At 30.5% G+C, this 18,599-nt stretch overlaps 1 pseudogene; it reads right to left on the bottom strand.

Moving 5' to 3' along the window:
* Window positions 1–6,142: 6,142 nt before the first annotated feature.
* LOC139868551 (ATP synthase subunit d, mitochondrial-like) lies at window positions 6,143–7,786 on the bottom strand (annotated as a pseudogene).
* Window positions 7,787–18,599: the final 10,813 nt, after the last annotated feature.

Raw genomic sequence — 18,599 nt, 5'->3', positions numbered from 1 at the left:
TTCCTCATAAATTTCATGACGGAAAGCATATAACGGACAACGTTATTTCAATATTTCAAGGCATGATGTCTGCAAAGTAAAATATCAATATTATATACCCTATTAAAAGTTATGAAAGGCATATATAATTGAAAGCATGCTATTTCATTCATTTTAGGGGGTATAATTTAATACATCATCAATAGTTACATCCGGATTTTTACAGAGATTTTCAAGATCAGAAAACCTCATATTTTCTATTGAAGCACCGGCTGCATCAGCTTCTGAGATAGCATTTTCATTGATCTTTGATGTAATTACCTCAGGCAGAGGATTTGGAAGTTCTGGTAGTTTTCTCTTCATAAAATTGCAAAAACTTAACCGTTCAGCAGATTTCGCAAGGCGGACAAACTCACGGATCCTGTGAGATAATGCCTGGCAGTTAAAAATACGTTTAATAAGAGTAGGAATCCCAGCAATTATACGTCTTTCATTATCCTCTTTGGCTTTAAGCTGTTCTTTCAGAGCATTATTCTCCTTTACTAATTCTTCAATCCTGCTCAAGTGTTGATTTTCTCTGAAAGATAGTTCTTTCACTTGTTTACTATATTCTGCCCTCTGACTGTTGCAGTTTACATAATGCCTCTTCATTATATCAAAATTCCTTTTTAAGGATGTAGCTACGTGTTCCAGCTTGGTTATTTTCTCTTTTTCAGCTGATAGTTCCTTACTCGTGGTAATTTCATTGCTCTGCAATTCGGATAGGCGTTGCAGGTCATTTAGCCAAGAAGCAATGTTAAGAATGATACTTTGTGCTTTAACCTTCTTAGCATCTGCATCAGATAGGTTGCTGAAAAATTGGGCTAGTGATGGACATACCATGGCGTTCAAGAAATTCATGAAACCCTCGTGAGAGTGTGGTGGTCCTTTTAGAAAGGAAGAAAGTATATTTGTATCAAGATTGGGAAGCATAATTTGTTTTTAAGAAGAACTAGTGCCAGCTTCTTGTTGAGCGGATGGCGAGCATTTTGACCAGTTCTTCTTCTCTTGGCGTTAGGTGGAAGAGTTGCTAGCCTATTATCTTGGTGTGGTGCAGTAGCTGTTGGAGATAAAGGGAAATTATTACTTATAAACGAGTTCCAATAAGACTCACAAGACTTCAAAGGTGGCATAATGTATAAAGAAGGGTTTGGATTATAAAATCCACCAGTACTGGGCCTAAAAGAAAACAAATTCAGGTTTTGGTCTAGTATTCTACATAATTTAGTGTTATCATTCTCATTACCCGAGGCACGACGTTCTCTAGAAGCAATTCGGTTCATACCTATGTCCATTTCTTCTTCTTCTTCTTCTTCTTCCTCCTCCCTTGCAGCATCCTTTTCAGGAAGGGGAGTGTCGTCAATAATTTTCTGTGTGGTGAAATTAAGTTGTGAATAAGACGATGACCGCATGGCGGTAAGCGGACTAATTTCTGCAAAGTTCAAAAAATCACAATGGTTAGTTGGACAAACAAAAAGAAGCATTTTATTCGAATACATGGCAAGAGTAAGCACTTACTTTTTCTCCCAAGAAGAACACAAGCATAGCCTTGCGAGATATCCCAATCTTAGCTTACAGATGTCAATGAAAGCATATGCTCCCCGTATTTTACATCGTTGATTTGTTCAGCTTTAACTTTTTTAAATAAAGTGTTCTCTTTACTATTTAACCTTGGAAATGTAACTGATACGGGATGAATATATTGACGCCAAACTCGAACAGATGAGTATTTATCAGCAATCACATCCTCGTTTATGAAAATAAAAGAATCGTGCCAATCATGACAGGGATGATCAAGTGCATGTCTTAAAAATCCATCAACTTTGCTAAATGTGAACATACCTTTTTCATAGGATGCTATACGCACCAGTGAACAAAATATCCGCACAGATGGCACTATTTTGCTCGCATGACAATACATCTCAAATATGAGAATTTTTCGCATAGCTGCTGGTTCGAATTGACCAACGACAACTCCGTAAAACTGGCAAACTTCTAAGAAGAATGGCGTAAACTGCAATCGCAAACAAAAATTGAAGAACGAATGGCCATAGACAGCAACCTTGCCAGGTGGGGGTGAGCAGGCTCTAGCATTAGTTGCAGGAATTATTGGCTCAGCACCAGCTAATCTTGGAAAATGTCGCAACAATACTGCTAAGTACTTGTCATTTACTCTGCTGTGAATCTTTGTGACATCCTTTGTTGTCGTCATTTAAGGTTTTAATAAAACAGGAAAGGAAGAAGGTATTGATGGTAAAAGATGAAGATTGGTAAGAAAAAAGTTGTAAAAGTGAAATATCGATTAGGGTTGCTTGGTAGTTAAAAAGGAAGGAAGATGTGACAGCTGTGACCGATGGTAATTTTGGGGGTTTTATTTTCAACCATACACGTGTATGGTCAGTATTCATTCGATAAATGTGCCTATTGCTTCCGGGAAACCCAAGAGTCGGCCTATTTCGAAATTCAAATTTCAAGTTTAATAACTTAATCCTTTTTCAAATGCTTAAGTCATTAAACTGGGGGGGGGGACTTAATGGTGTATCCTATCGTATACGCGCATAAAGACATAATGATTGCATGAAATTAGCATCAAGAACACTGAGAATAACAGTTTTGTGAAATTATCCGTCCAGCGTTCTCCGCTGTGCAGGCTGCTTCCGTCATGCATAAGCCCTGAAGGCCGCCTAGCGCTTAAGCCCTGACCGGAGAACGTCACATCCAGCGCATATTTCGGATCACGAATAACAGAACGTATCATCATCTAACACGTGTCCCCTTGGGTCATCATTTTCCACATTCAGACATTCTGACAACTTGTGAGCAGAGATTTCACCTTTCTCTCTCACATAGTACTTTCTCTCACTAGAAGTCATCCGGCTAGTAGCTCAGCGCTCAACGGACAAAAGATTGATTAAGCCACCCCACAAGTTTATATACTTGTGAACCGGGTCTGCAGGGATTATTTTCCGAGGGTAAACATCAATCAGCAACACTCTCCCATTCTTAGCTAGATACTTCTAGTATTGTGCTGATACACTAAGACTTACCTCATAAGGAAATAGGTATCAACAATAAGCATAATAATAACAATCAGCACCAGAAAATGTATCCTAATGATCATCTTGTTTAATCGACGACTTCTTCAAACCTTGATTCTCTGAGAATAACCTGACAACCAAAATAATTCCAATTCAAAAGACCTAATCCCCCCCCCCACCCCCCACCACATAAAATCAACAAAAAAACCCTAAAACAACTTGAAGCTATTGAACGATAAATAATAACAAAAACATATCCAAAAACATGAATAAGATTACCTACGTTATCAGAATTATTATGTAATTCACATACAGACTTAAGATTTCAACATATTGCAATTGAAGAACAGAGCGAACACTACAATAATACCCAAACAATCAGGAAAATAATAGCAATAAACTTACAACCAAAAATAGCAAAAGAAACACTAAAAGAAAATCGGTGATTGTTACCTGTGAAGAACAAAAGACGAGAGCAAATATCGAGCAGAGCTTTTTTCGGTAACAAAAAAGGAAAAGAATATAGAGAAGTTAAGCACATGCTTTGATGAGGGAAGCTAAGATTACATGACATGCAAGACATCCTTCGATGTCCGATGATGCTGACTTTCTGCTCTTCTTCGTACGATGGTGATGGCATGTTGTTAAGTGATGCACGCTTTTCACTCCGTAACAATAATAAAATCTGGAAGGCCCAATTAATCTGTTTAATTTGAAGCCCAATTAATAAAAATTAAAGGAGTAATGGGTCTAGAATTGGTCCAAAATTAAAGGCTGGTCCAAATTTAGCACAATATTAATGATATAATAATTACAATAAAATAAACATGAATGAAAAAACATTAATAAAAAAAATAGTTAAACATCATATTTTTAATAGATAGGGTAATATATATAAATGTCGATAAGGTATGAGATAAGGTAGTAATAGATATACATGTATAGTTTAAGTGATCAGAAAGAGAAAGAAAAAAAAAAAATCAAAACCAAAAACATGAACAGTGTAACTAACCAATCAAAAAAGAGCAAATAGGTTGGTAAATAGATATAGGTTTATTTACCTTATTAACATTTATATTGAATGATAACTAGAATATACTAGTTGTTTAATAAGTATTTTTGATATGGGGATGATTCTCACACACACTTTTTTGATACTCACACACCAATTGAGTATTATTAGAAGTGTAAAAGGTTAAAATAGGTGTGTGAGGATCAAAAAAGTGTGTGAGAGAATCATCCCCCTTTTGATATGATTTAAAGAGGATATTACATAAATTTTTGTGTTTAATATTTAAGAGACTATATCAGCTATGAATGTTCAACACTGAATATCTGAATCATTCAGCATCATCTGTCATTCAGGTGTCAAAAACAAACGTACTAAATGCTGAAAGATTCAATTTTCAGCGAGGTAAACAAACACACCCTTATGGTTGCATTGCTTGGTTTGATGCCATCTAAAAGAATAAGTTGACAAAGCTAGGTGTATTCTTCCTTGCGGGGTTTTTTATTTTTTTTTTTTTTTTTGTAAATCCATGAACATTGTATTTTGATTTTAACTAGTTGTGGAGCCCTCGCTTCGCGTCGGGGACTCCGTTTTGAATGCGAGTTAAAAAAAAAGTCTTGATCTATTTTGTAAAAAAGAATTTTTTTCGACATCTAACATTGAAGGGTTGTTCCTTTTGTGAAAGTTGCTTCTTTTTTTATCTATTTTGTAAAAAAGAATGTTTTTCGACATCTTTTGATAGCACTGAAGGGTTGTTCCTTTTATGAAAGTTGCCACTTTTATCGTTGAGGAAGAAAAGAAAAAAAAAAGTAGTTTTTTTTTGTAAAAAGAATTTTTTTCGTTGAGGAAAAAAAAAAGTTAGTTGTTTTTTTTTTTGTAAAAAAGAATTTTTTTCGACATTTTTGGTAACATTGAAGGGTTCGTTCTTTTACGAAAGTTGCTTCTTTTATAGTTGGAAACAAAAAAAAAATTGAAATAACGAAAATACCCCTAGATACTATTGATTAATAATGCTACAATGTTTTGTGTATCAGACATATAGACAGTTTCTAGTTTAATCTCAATTACTCATTCATTTGGTTTTAAGCCAACTTTCAAAACCCATTTCAATTTCAAAACTCATAAAACAAACACCTTAATGATTATTTCACGATAATCATTTCTACTTTAGCAATCAATGATGTTGACCCCCTCATGTGGTAATCGACATGATATCTCACCTCTACGACATTAATTAACTAATCAATTTCTAAAGTTGATAAATTAACTCATAAATTTAAATGCATTAAAAAATTACTGTAATTAGACCGGACCCAACCCTCGTCTTTTTCCTCCTGTCATATTTTAGTATCAAAAGACACCATAGTAATTGAAATATTTTTAAAGTATTTTACCTTTTTTTTTTTAAATGGAATTAAATTAATATCAAATTTTTAGAAAATATTGAAAAATTGAAAGATACAACAAAGACCAAGCTGAGCTTACATCCTACTAACATAGAGATGCAAAAAAGAAACCGGTTTAAAAAACCGAAAAATAAAGCGAAATCGATTAAAGATAATTGAATATAAAAAAACCGAACTGGTTAAGTTTAAACCGGTCCGGTTTTGTCCGGGTTTTTATATAGAAAAATCCGTGTTTCTGATTTAAATCAATTTTTAATAGACTTTTTTTAAAAAGATTTAAATCAATTTTAGGGGCTGACCGTTTTTTTGAACCATTTTACGCCCATAAAATTGTTAGTATATATACACGTTATCGGATTAGTTTCAAAACACAGAAAACACTCAGTTCTCTCTAATATTTTATCTATAGATTATATTATAATGGTAAAATAAAATGATGACATCATAAATAAGCATTTTTTTATTAAAAAATAAAAAATAATAAAAAGAAAAAAATTTAAGACATATTGCTGATGTCATTATAATATTTAATTAAAAAAACATTAACTATCAAATAAACACTGAATACTTCACACGCCTCTTCTTTTATTTTCAAACTAGTTTATAACCCGCGCATTCGCGGGTATTTTATCAGATTCTAAAAATATATACTTAATAAATTATAAGTTAGAACGATGGCAGGATGGAACTGACAGCAACATATGGCACTATGTATTTTGATTGTCTTCCTTCTTGGACGATTCATAAAGTACACTGAGCTATCCGATCGAGCTCGGCCTTGTGTAAAGTAGTTGTGTACAACAATTAGAGCGCAAATTTAGAGTTCAAAAAGTAAACAGCAATTGTATTCAACATGACAACATATGCAATCATACTCAAATGTTGAGTAGATGTCGTTATCATAATGGAGTCCAAAACTCCGAGATAATTTACTCAAACAAACTAAAAACCGACTATCGTTGTTACTCTTGCTATATTAGTATATGCTAAAACAAAAAGGAATTGATTCAAATGTTTCAACTTAAAAAGCCACCATGAAAATTAGTAGCCCGACTTCGTCATCAAATTTCTTTTTTAACTCTGGATGCTTCTCGAAGTACTCATCCGCAGTCATAATGCTAAGATTTTTCTGTTATCATAGAAAGAAATTTATGATATTATAAAAATGAAAACATTACAAGTCATTATAAGTAGAATTGAAGTGGAGAACAATGATTAAAATTAGATAAGTGGCTCGTTCAGCGAAAGGTTGAAAGGGTACTGAATGGTGAAACACTTGATTAATCAAGCAGGTCATAATGGCTAGACACTTGAAAGTTTGATCACAATGGGTATATATATTTATATTGTCGTTACACATATTAGATACGTATAAAATAAAATTGATTGTTACAAAACAATGTTCACAGGATCATCTAGATAATTTTTATAAATGTAAAATAAATATCACAAAAGCCATTTTGATCCCTTACCCAATCCAACCCGACCCACCTATTTCGACACATCTAGACTTACCTTTAGCTCTTGAACATCAGCATATTCTTTCTCTAGTCATTCCGATTCCTTAAGAGATTTCTGTTCAGCCTCTCTCAGTTCAACCAACTGTCATTTCAATATCAAAAGATAATAAATAAAATGGCCTCTTTAAATCAACGTTTAAAAATCCATCACAAACATTTTAGTACTACGTGTGAAGTATAATTTCATACCAGCGCATCAAAATTGGGTTTATATTCTGGAGTTTTCTTATCAACAAACTTAGGAATTTCAACACCTGTAAAAAGAAGATGATGTCATCACAAATTTCATAGAGGATCATCAAATGCACACATTAGGTACCTGATCAACTTAGAATAAGAAAAGCATTATCTTAAGCGATGAACTCTTGATTATTAAATACCAAGTGCATTACTCTATTATTCACAGATCAGTGCCTAAACAGATAAAGATCTGATCTTTTCGGACATATACTTAAGTTTTCATTTGCTCATTAATGTTTGCAGGATTGCATATAGACTAAAATGACATTGCACATTCCACTATACAACGCTCAATATCCATGTTTCATATTAAATATAAAGTCAAAGGGATCCAACACGAATATGAGATATTGGTCAAGAAAAAGCGCAGTATAGAACTCATTTTGTTATTTATGAGTTAAACTGTTGCCTAAACATGGTCTAGGCAAAGGGAGAATAAACATTAAAGGTAGGAAAAAGAAGACATACTGTCGTAATATTCTTTGTAAGAATCAACTATGCGAGATCCAAGCCATTTCTATAGTACTCCCAATCAATAGGTTCTGGTTCCTGCATTCAGTTTTATGTTTTAAGGTTTTAGCTTTGTTTGTTAAATGATATTGTTAAAAGATATTCCGTATATCAGGATTGTTTCCTTATTTCATGTTTGTTCAGATTTGAAATGGTATCTCTGGAATTAAAAAGCTTAACGTCATCACGTGTAAGCTGTCAATATAATTTTAAACTCTTAATTAATTTAGTTCAATAAGTACTCTCAATTCATGGATCCCCATCAGGTATGACTTCGTTCTTTTTCTCAATTCTCATAATCATATATTCATATCTATATATCTATACATATAACATATATACGTTGTCGAATTAAGCAGATTTGATATAATGTATAATTTGCTTTATTTTTGTTGTGGACTTGTGGTAACTATCATATAAATATACCACCATCATACTATGTGTAAAGTTACTTGAATTTCTTTTATAAAGTTATGTTTGTGGTGCTTAATATTCGATTTTTTTTTTTTTTTTTTTGAGTTAACATCAATTTTGTTGGACGTCATTGATTAAGGATCTTTTATACATAAAAAGAAATCATGGATTTTTAAAAGCATCATTCTTAATTTTGGTTTTAGAGTTTTAAGTATATTTATTAGTTTTTGTTGATCTATACGTGAAGATAACGTGTTCGATGAATTACTTAAGTAATAGATGACCTTGCTGATTGAGTAGGAATGCTTGCCATTTACTACGTACTATTTATTTCATTATTCCAAGTTTTTTGATGGAATGTGTATGAAGATAATGTGATATTGTCTCAACCATAAATTTTTTTAGTAGGAATGCTATATAAATGTTAAGCATGAATGCTCACAACTTGGTACACAATTTTTCTCTCACTTTTAAAATAGGTTTGTTCCACACTATCAGCGTTGCTCAAAATTCTTTTATGTTTGACTAATAGAATACTACTTGGTTTTGAATTTATGTACTGAGTTTAGCTATCTCTTTGGATTCTATGTTAACTTTGTTGGAAGACTTTGAGTGGAAAGCCTGCAAGTTTGCTTCACAAATTCGCTGTGCAGTAAGGTGGTGCGCAACTTGAACTTACAAGTCAGGTAATTATTTTATGAAGATATTCTTTGGTGTGATTTGTTAGTAAATAAATGTGCCAACATTATCTCATGAAATGTTTGTGTTGAATATTCATTATAAGAAACTCTTACACTACTTGATTTGGGTAGTATATACACATCTTTCAAGTTTGGGCAGCTATCAATTTTAGTTGGGATTTAGGATAGTTTAGATTTTTCAATTATCTATTTATTTGCATTTAAAAGTGGTGACTACTTATTCGACATACTCAAGTGGTTTTATGAACATAGTTATAGTTTCTTTCACTTTAATGTATTTTCTTAGTTTATTCTATTTTACCACTTGCATTTTCATTCTATGTATACTTGATTGTCAACGTAATCTAAACTAAATGACTTTAGCATTTACATTCACTTAATACTTAAAATATATTATTAAACTGTTTTTTTAAACGAACCCGTGGTTTCATGGGTCCTTTCACTAGTTATACACTATAATCTTTCTAATTTCATGATTATGAACTCACGGTCACAACACGCATTCGCTTCGAGTTCAATCTCCAATTACAAAGCAAAAGTTACTCAAATAGCGATACTTGGAAAATTAGAAAACTTCCGGAAATCGAGATTTTTGGGATAATTACGAGTTGTGTTTTATGAATGATGGGGCGAAAAAGGCTCGTTGTAAGAATTGTGGGATTTTTATGCAACAACGGCTAGTAGTACGTTGATAACATCATACTACTACTTTTTGTAAGGCGGCGAGTCAAGATTCGTCACAATCTAATATTGGTTCGGATGGTCGGGTTTTCATATATGATCAAGCGCTTTTTATAAGATTTTACAAGGTTCGTCATTCAAAGAGCACTTCCATTCAACCAATTCGACAACGCTCAACTTACTGAAATCATAAAGAATTGACTACAACCACGTTATCAAGTTGTAAGTCGTACTGCTCTTAGAAATGACGCTTTAGAATTATGGTCACGAGCAAAAAATGAAATTAATGACAGTTTTCATAATTAAAAATATGGTGTTTCTATAACTAGTGACGTTTGGACCGCACCACATGGTACGTCAAATTCGTAACTCGCCCTTACGGCACATTGGTTTCATCCCGACTATATATAGTACGAGCAACGAACGGCGAATGAATTATAGATTTTTTCATATACAAAGTAATGAAGTGCCGTTAGGACCTTGTTATGATAATAATACTAAGTGGAATTCAACTTGTATAATGTTTGAAAATATATTACGACAACGTCAATTGTTACACACTTTTATTGAAGGTCTTGTACATCAAAATAAGTCCGTTTCTATTTACGAACATGAGAGGGAGCAACTAGTTATATTAAGCGATTTTTACAAGTTTTTAAAGTTGCAACTACCAAATTATTGGGTGTGTATTACCCAACTAGTTCATTAGTTTTAAACCAACTTTATTTAGTGACGTATAAATTAAACGAATTTGAAAACACCAGAGTCTAATGTTTAAAAAAATGGTTCGAAACATGAGAAATAAATTTATAAAATATTATCATATATTGATATTGCTCCAAACGAACATATATTTAGTCGCAATATCATTCCAAAATGTAATGTTTTTAATTGTAATTTCCTTATTTTTAGTTGTAATTGTTTAAATAAATAAGTGCGAAGACGAAAGACGAAGATCGCTCGAAACTGAAGATTTAAAGATTAAAACGAAGATTTAAAAGGCGAAAACGTCCAAAATGCTCAATCGTACAAGTTACACTCCAAGTGGTTTAAATTATCGAAGAAAAACGTCTAAAGATTGACAAGAATGCAAGTCGCGGAACGCAAATTACACTATATTAAATTGTACGAAAAGACGTTCGAGAAACCGAAACCGAGACATAAACCGGGCGTAAACGTACGAAACATCGGAGCCAAAATTATGAGTCAACTATGCACATAAATATGATATAATATATATATAATTATATAAATTATATATATTATATTTATATTTAAAAAATATGTCGACAAAGAAGCAAACAAAAAATCCTGAGCTGGAAAAGGGGGTCATGCGATCGCATGGCCTGGAAGGCTATTTTCCATGCGATCGCATGGTGTCCTGTAGCAGGCCACATCTCTATAAAAAGCCAGTTTGCTCGAGTTTTATGTACACTTTCTTTTCATTTTCATTTCTGTAAACATAATATATATATTTATAATTTTAATTTTAATTTAAGTTTATTTTAATAATAAGGTTATTGTAACGTTTAATTTACGGGCTTTAAGTCGGAGTTCTGTCCGGGTACCGCTACGCTAATTATATTACTTTTTACCGTTCCAACTCGCTGTAAGTCTCCACGTCCCAACTTTATTTTCGCGTATCGTTATTATCGTTGTTATTACTATCGTTATTTATTATTTATTATTGTTATCGTTTATTATTATTATTACTACCATGTCCATTTTTTATAATTTATATTTTTACGTCGTTATAATGTCCAACTAAATATCCATAGTGGTAACTAAAATGTAGAACCTCTGGACAAATGGATTGAACCATATTATAATATTATGATGTAACTTTGACTATTTTTAATATTAAGTTTAATCACCGACCCATTGTTATATAATTTAATATTTTCACCCCTATCACATAATTTATTAAAATTGATAAACGAAAGTGCATTAAATTGACATAAATTATGCTTCAACACCTCGGTGATCTAGACGGACATATGGACAAATTATTGACAACAATTTAGAAGTGTGATTCGGTGGTTTGGGTAATATTACAGTTTATATAATCGTGTAATTATAAAAAGGGTAGGACCGTTATAATTTTGGTTTTAACGAAAGTAAAAACTGGATTAAATCTTAATTTAAATAGTCGGGGTATAATTTAATTCGCTAAAACGAGATCTAAACGAAAGTGAGATTTAGTTTTAGTTAATTAAATCTATATAAATTGAAAGATAAAATATAAGGATATATATTAAAACATCGTAATCAGACTTAAAAACAATCCATAAATCCAGAGGGGACATATTTTAGTAGCCACTACTTTACCTTATTTTAAATCTCTTCAATTTCACTTATTGCCATATCGTAAACTTTCATTACTTTTTACTATTTTGCTATATTTCCATGAAAAACCTTATTTCTTCTACTTTGTTAAATTAGTTTAAATTGTATTTTTATTGTCGTTAATTTAGTTATTTCGTTTTATTTAAATTTAATTTCCGTTCAATTAAGTAGTAAACCCTAATCCAAAATCCCCCTTTTAAATAGATTAACTTTTAGCAATTAAAAAATCTTGAAAACTCCATCTCCCTGTGGAACGAACCGGATTTACCAAATAAACTATTACTATACGGATAGGACAAAGTTGCCTATATGTGTGAAATCAATCCGAAATCATAAGAACACCATATAATCACAACCAATTCGTGTAATAAATTCAATCTAAATCCGATCAAAATAAAAGGACACGATCGAGCACATTAACTTTTTGGCGCCGCTGCCGGGGAAGTTGGCAGTTAAATAAATAGATAATTTTTCTGATTCGTAGTAATAGTTGGATTTGTACGTGGACTGGGTTATTGGAGCCAAACAGTACTCAATTATATTGAGACCAAACGAATCCTGCCCCTCTGCTGCATCTTTTGGCTATTCAAAACGTGAGCAAAATCAGAAGGAAAATCTGTTTGTTTAAAGGTTTTTATCATTGTTTTTAGTTATTCGATCCTTTCGTGAAAATTCATTTTCAAGAAAGTTCAATGTTCATACACTTAGTGAATAAATCCTTCAAGACTACATATAATTTTGTAATTGTATGACCCGTTCAGGAAATCCTAAACTCGTTGCACTTAATCCAGAACCTGAAAGAAACTTGAACAAAAGATTAAAATAAGAAAAACAAAAAAAAATTAGGTAGTACTAGTAAACCGAAAACACCGAAAAATATCAAAAAACAAGTAGGAAACACTAGTGGTCAACCAGAAATCAAAACTGAACCTGAAACCATCGTCATTAAAGAAGAAATGGCTGAAGTAACACCTGATCCAAATGATCTACCGATGTGGAATACCAGACAAACTGTTCCTGAAAGGACCCGTTCATATACATTATAAACGATTCACAATAGTTGATTACATTGTGACGTATTTGACCTCTATATGATACATTTTACAAACATTGCATTCGTTGTTAAAAGACAAACTTTCTTTACATCGAAAATTGACAGGCATGCATACCATTTCATAATATCCACTATCCAACTATAAATTGATTTAATAATAATCTTTGATGAACTCAATGACTCGAATGCAACGTTCTTCGAAATATGCTATGAAAGACTCTAAGTAATATCTTTAAAATGATCAAATGCACAGCGAAAGATTTCTTTAACACCTGAGAATAAACATGCTTTAAAGTGTCAACCAAAAGGTTGGTGAGTTCATTAGTTTATCATAATCATTTATTTCCATCATTTTAATAGACCACAAGAATTTCATTTCCAGTTCTCATAAATATACGTCCCATGCATAGAGACAAAAATAATCATTCATATGGTGAACACCTGGTAACCGACATTAACTAGATACATATAAGAATATCCCCTATCATTCTGGGATCCTCCTTCGGACATGATATAATTTCGACGTACTAAAGCATCCGGTACTTTGGATGGGGTTTGTTAGGCCCAATAGATCTATCTTTAGGATTCGCGTCAATTAGGGTGTCTGTTTCCTAATTCTTAGATTACCAGACTTTAATAAAAAGGGGCATATTCGATTTCAATAATTCAACCATAGAATGTAGTTTCAATTACTTGTATCTATTTCGTCAAACATTTATAAAAGCGCATGTATTCTCAGTCCCAAAGATATAAAGGGTAAAAAGGCAAATGAAACTCACGCATCTAATTATTGTAAAACAGTTAATAAAACATTTGCATGTATTCTCAGCCCCAAAAATGTAAAGAGTAAAAGGGAGCAAATGAAACTCACCATACTGTATTTCGTAGTAAAAATACATATAACGTCATTGAACAAGTGCAAGGTTGGCCTCGGATTCACGAACCTAAATTAATTATATATATTTATGTGTTGGTCAATATTTGTCTAACAAATTAGGTCAAGTCATAGTGTACCACAATCCTAATGCTCGAGACTAATATACAAAAGTCAACAAAAGTAAATTTGACTCAAAATAATTTCCAAAAATCTATACATGATTAATATATAGTTTAAATATCGTCGTTTTATATTTTTAAATATTTTTAAAAGATTTATTAGAGTAAATAATATAATTTATTTATTAATAAATAAAATTTTATATTATATTTATATAATAAAATATACTTTTATATATATTAAGTAATAAAATTTATTGGGTTCATTTAATATTATAAAGATAATATGATAGGTATTATTAAAGTAAGTTATTACACGTAGCAAAATATGTTTGTATCAAATATTTATTTGATAAAATAATATCTATAATGATAGTAAGTAAAAGTTGTATTATTTTGTAATAATAATTATTATTATAAAAATATCAATATTTATAACTACTAAGATGACATTATGATAAAACGATAATTCTAATTATGATAACTTTAATATTTACGATAATTTTTAATATTATCTTTAAAATAATAATTCTATTTAAAATAATAATAATAATAATAATGATATTTTATAGTAACAATGACATTTCTATTAAAATGATAATTTTTGTTAAAATGATAGTTTTAATACTAACGATAATTTTAATAATAATAGTAATGATAAAAATAATAAGAACGATAATTTTATCTAAATAAATATCTTATAATATTTTAATTTCATCATGATACTCTTACCCATTATTTCCTAATCGTTTCGTTTAATTGCTTTTAATCGTCTTTTATATCGTGTTCGTAATAATGATAATAATAGTAATCAAAATAATTAGGTGTTACAAATATTTGTTTTAATTACACTAATATTAATAATGTTAGTTACTATAACATTATTAACGAAAATACTAATAATTATAATTATCTTAATGATAATATAGTAATAATAATATTAACAATAACAATAACCATTTTTAAATAATGATATATATATTAATAATGATAATGATAATAATAATAATACCAATAATAATAATAATAATAATAATAATAATTAGATAATAATAATAATACTAATTATAACTTTAACGATAATAACGATAGTAATAATAAAAAAAATAACAATTTTTTAATGATAAATCCTTTTATTGATAAAGATAATAATAATAATAATAAGATAAAACTAGAACGATGATAATAACGACGATAATAAAAATCATTTTTAATAATAATACAAAAATTTGATGGACTATAACTTCAAATCCGTTCGTCGAAATCATTCGATATCTAAATGAAAAGTTCTTAATTTTTCCCTAGCTTTCCAACGACATGCATATCTTATACCTTATCTCAGTCGCATAAATAACTAATTCAGGATTCAACATAACCTAACTAAAGGCAATATCAAAAGTACAAACATGCATAATCCTATATACTCGAGCACTAGTCAGGGATACACTATTAGTATGTAAAAGTTAAATTATGAGTACTCACGTATCAATATTGAGATTCAATATTGCAGGAAAGGTACGTAGACGCAACGGAGATGATAAACACTATAATGACCTCACGAGCACACCCATGAACCATACCCAATCACCTCCATAGCTATAACCCATAATTTCCTTAATCCAATCCCACTCGAAAAACAATTTCGAAATCACTCAGACAGCACTCTGACGTAATATTTTATGTATACTAATAATATCTTGAAATAATACGGAGTAAATATATATATGTAAATCGATTGAGAGAGTTTAGAGAAAAATATTTTCAAGTTTCTATGAAATAATGAAACCTATTGAATTCTATTTATAATAGATTTTTGAATTATTAAAGTGAATTATTAAAGTATGAATTATTAAAGTGAATTATTAAAGTATGAATTATTAAAGTGAATTATTAAAGTATGAATTATTAAAGTGAATTATTAAAGTATGAATTATTAAAGTGAATTATTAAAGTATGAATTATTAAAGTGAATTATTAAAGTTAAAGTAAAGTAAAAATAAAGTAAAGGTAAAGTTTAAGTATAGTAAAAGTATAAAACTATGTACGTATAATACGCGTATAAATATATATAATATTAATTTAAATCGTTATATATATTTAATAAAATAAAATATAAATATCGTTATCTTTATCATACTGGTTAAGTAATGAGTTGTCAAAAGTGGTTCTAGATATTTATAAAAGTTATATACATTTTAATAATAAAGTTCTTTTTAAACTGAAAACGTTTTTGTACGTTTGAAACTAAATCAAATAAATATAAAAATTTTATTTTCCAAAACCAAATATATTTTTAAGAATCATTTTGTTTAAAGATTAAAATAATGGAAATCATTATATCATAAAATGTTTTAAAAAAATAGAATCATATATATTCATAATAGGTTTCAAGTTTTTAAATTACAGTTTGTTGGTGAAGCATGGGATAAAGTTCAAAGGTTAAATAAACGTATGAAATCATCTTAATGAAACATGTCGAGTTACTTAACTTGTCGATATCCAACATCTAAATTATTTACACTTCACGTTCTTACTTATAAATCACTTTACCATTTTCCGAATGTTGTCAAAAAGAATAGATTTCTTAAATCACAATGGACCTCATAACATAGACCCGTAATCATATCATAATGTATCTGATAAATCAATCATTTGATATTATCTTCTAATTCCATCGATAAACATATTGAAACAAATGCGTTCATGTAAAGTATTATACGTTTAATACTTTATTAACATTCTCAAGTTATAATATATATATGTACATATTTATTTATATATAACGGTTCGTGAATCGTCAGAATTTGGTCGAGGTTATAATGAATGTATGAACACAATTTAAAATTCTTGAGATTTAGCTTAACAAACTTTTCTTATCGTGTCGGAATAATATAAGATAAAGTTTAAATTTGGTTGGAAATTTCCGGGTTGTCACAGTACCTACCCGTTAAAGAAATTTCGTCCCGAAATTTGAGTGGAAAGGTCGTGAATGATAATAAGTATGTTTTCATGATGCATACAGGCTGAAAATTAGAGTTTTATCATCAGCGAATAATTTGGATAAACAATCCGTTTATATGAAGAGTACGAATGAAGCTAACATAGAAGAGTGAAATGAGTAAGTGTAGATTCATCTTATCATTTGACGTAGATATGATTGATTTCCAGATTTCAAGGGATTTGAAGAAAATCTTTGTAATAAGATTTGATTCTCCGGTAACAAAAGGAATTAGGATCCGCTTTAAATGCGATCGTCCATTTTAATTGTTCTGTCGGAGATTTTCTTATAAATTCACCTCCTTCGTTTTCTTACAACTCACACCTTCTGTTGATGCATTTTATGCTAGTCCCTAGACATCTACCTGAAATGTCCCGTTCTTATTGATTAAAAACGTTCCATATTAATTGATTTCGTTGCGAGGTTTTGCCCTCTATATGAGACGTTTTTTCAAAGACTGCATTCATTTTAAAACAAACCATAACCTTTATTTCATCAATAAAGGTTTAAAAAGCTTTACGTAGATTATCAAAAAATGATAATCTAAAATATCCTGTTTACACACGACCATTACATAATGGTTTACAATACAAATATGTTACAACAAAATAAGTTTCTTGAATGCAGTTTTTACACAATATCATACAAGCATGGACTCCAAATCTCGTCCTTATTTAAGTATGCGACAGCGGAAGCTCTTAATAATCACCTGAGAATAAACATGCTTAAAACGTCAACAAAAATGTTGGTGAGTTATAGGTTTAACCTATATATATCAAATCATAATAATAGACCACAAGATTTCATATTTCAATACACATCCCATACATAGAGATAAAAATCATTCATATGGTGAACACCTGGTAACCGACATTAACAAGATGCATATATAAGAATATCCCCATCATTCCGGGACACCCTTCGGATATGATATAAATTTCGAAGTACTAAAGCATCCGGTACTTTGGATGGGGTTTGTTAGGCCCAATAGATCTATCTTTAGAATTCGCGTCAATTAGGGTGTCTGTTCCCTAATTCTTAAATTACCAGACTTAATAAAAAGGAGCATATTCGATTTCGATAATTCAACCATAGAATGTAGTTTCACGTACTTGTGTCTATTTTGTAAATCATTTATAAAACCTGCATGTATTCTCATCCCAAAAATATTAGATTTTAAAAGTGGGACTATAACTCACTTTCACAGATTTTTACTTCGTCGGGAAGTAAGACTTGGCCACTGGTTGATTCACGAACCTATAACAATATATACATATATATTAAAGTATGTTCAAAATATATTTACAACACTTTTAATATATTTTGATGTTTTAAGTTTATTAAGTCAGCTGTCCTCGTTAGTAACCTACAACTAGTTGTCCACAGTTAGATGTACAGAAATAAATCGATAAATATTATCTTGAATCAATCCACGACCCAGTGTATACATATCTCAGTATTGATCACAACTCAAACTATATATATTTTGGAATCAACCTCAACCCTGTATAGCTAACTCCAACATTCACATATAGAGTGTCTATGGTTGTTCCGAAATATATATAGATGTGTCGACATGATAGGTCGAAACATTGTATACGTGTCTATGGTATCTCAAGATTACATAATATACAATACAAGTTGATTAAGTTTTGGTTGGAATAGATT

This window comes from Rutidosis leptorrhynchoides, chromosome 9 (genome assembly GCF_046630445.1).
Source record: "Rutidosis leptorrhynchoides isolate AG116_Rl617_1_P2 chromosome 9, CSIRO_AGI_Rlap_v1, whole genome shotgun sequence".
NCBI classification, from domain to species: Eukaryota; Viridiplantae; Streptophyta; class Magnoliopsida; order Asterales; family Asteraceae; genus Rutidosis; species Rutidosis leptorrhynchoides.
The sequence above is the reverse complement of the archived record's forward strand: the minus strand, read 5'-3'. Positions and strand labels throughout refer to the sequence as shown.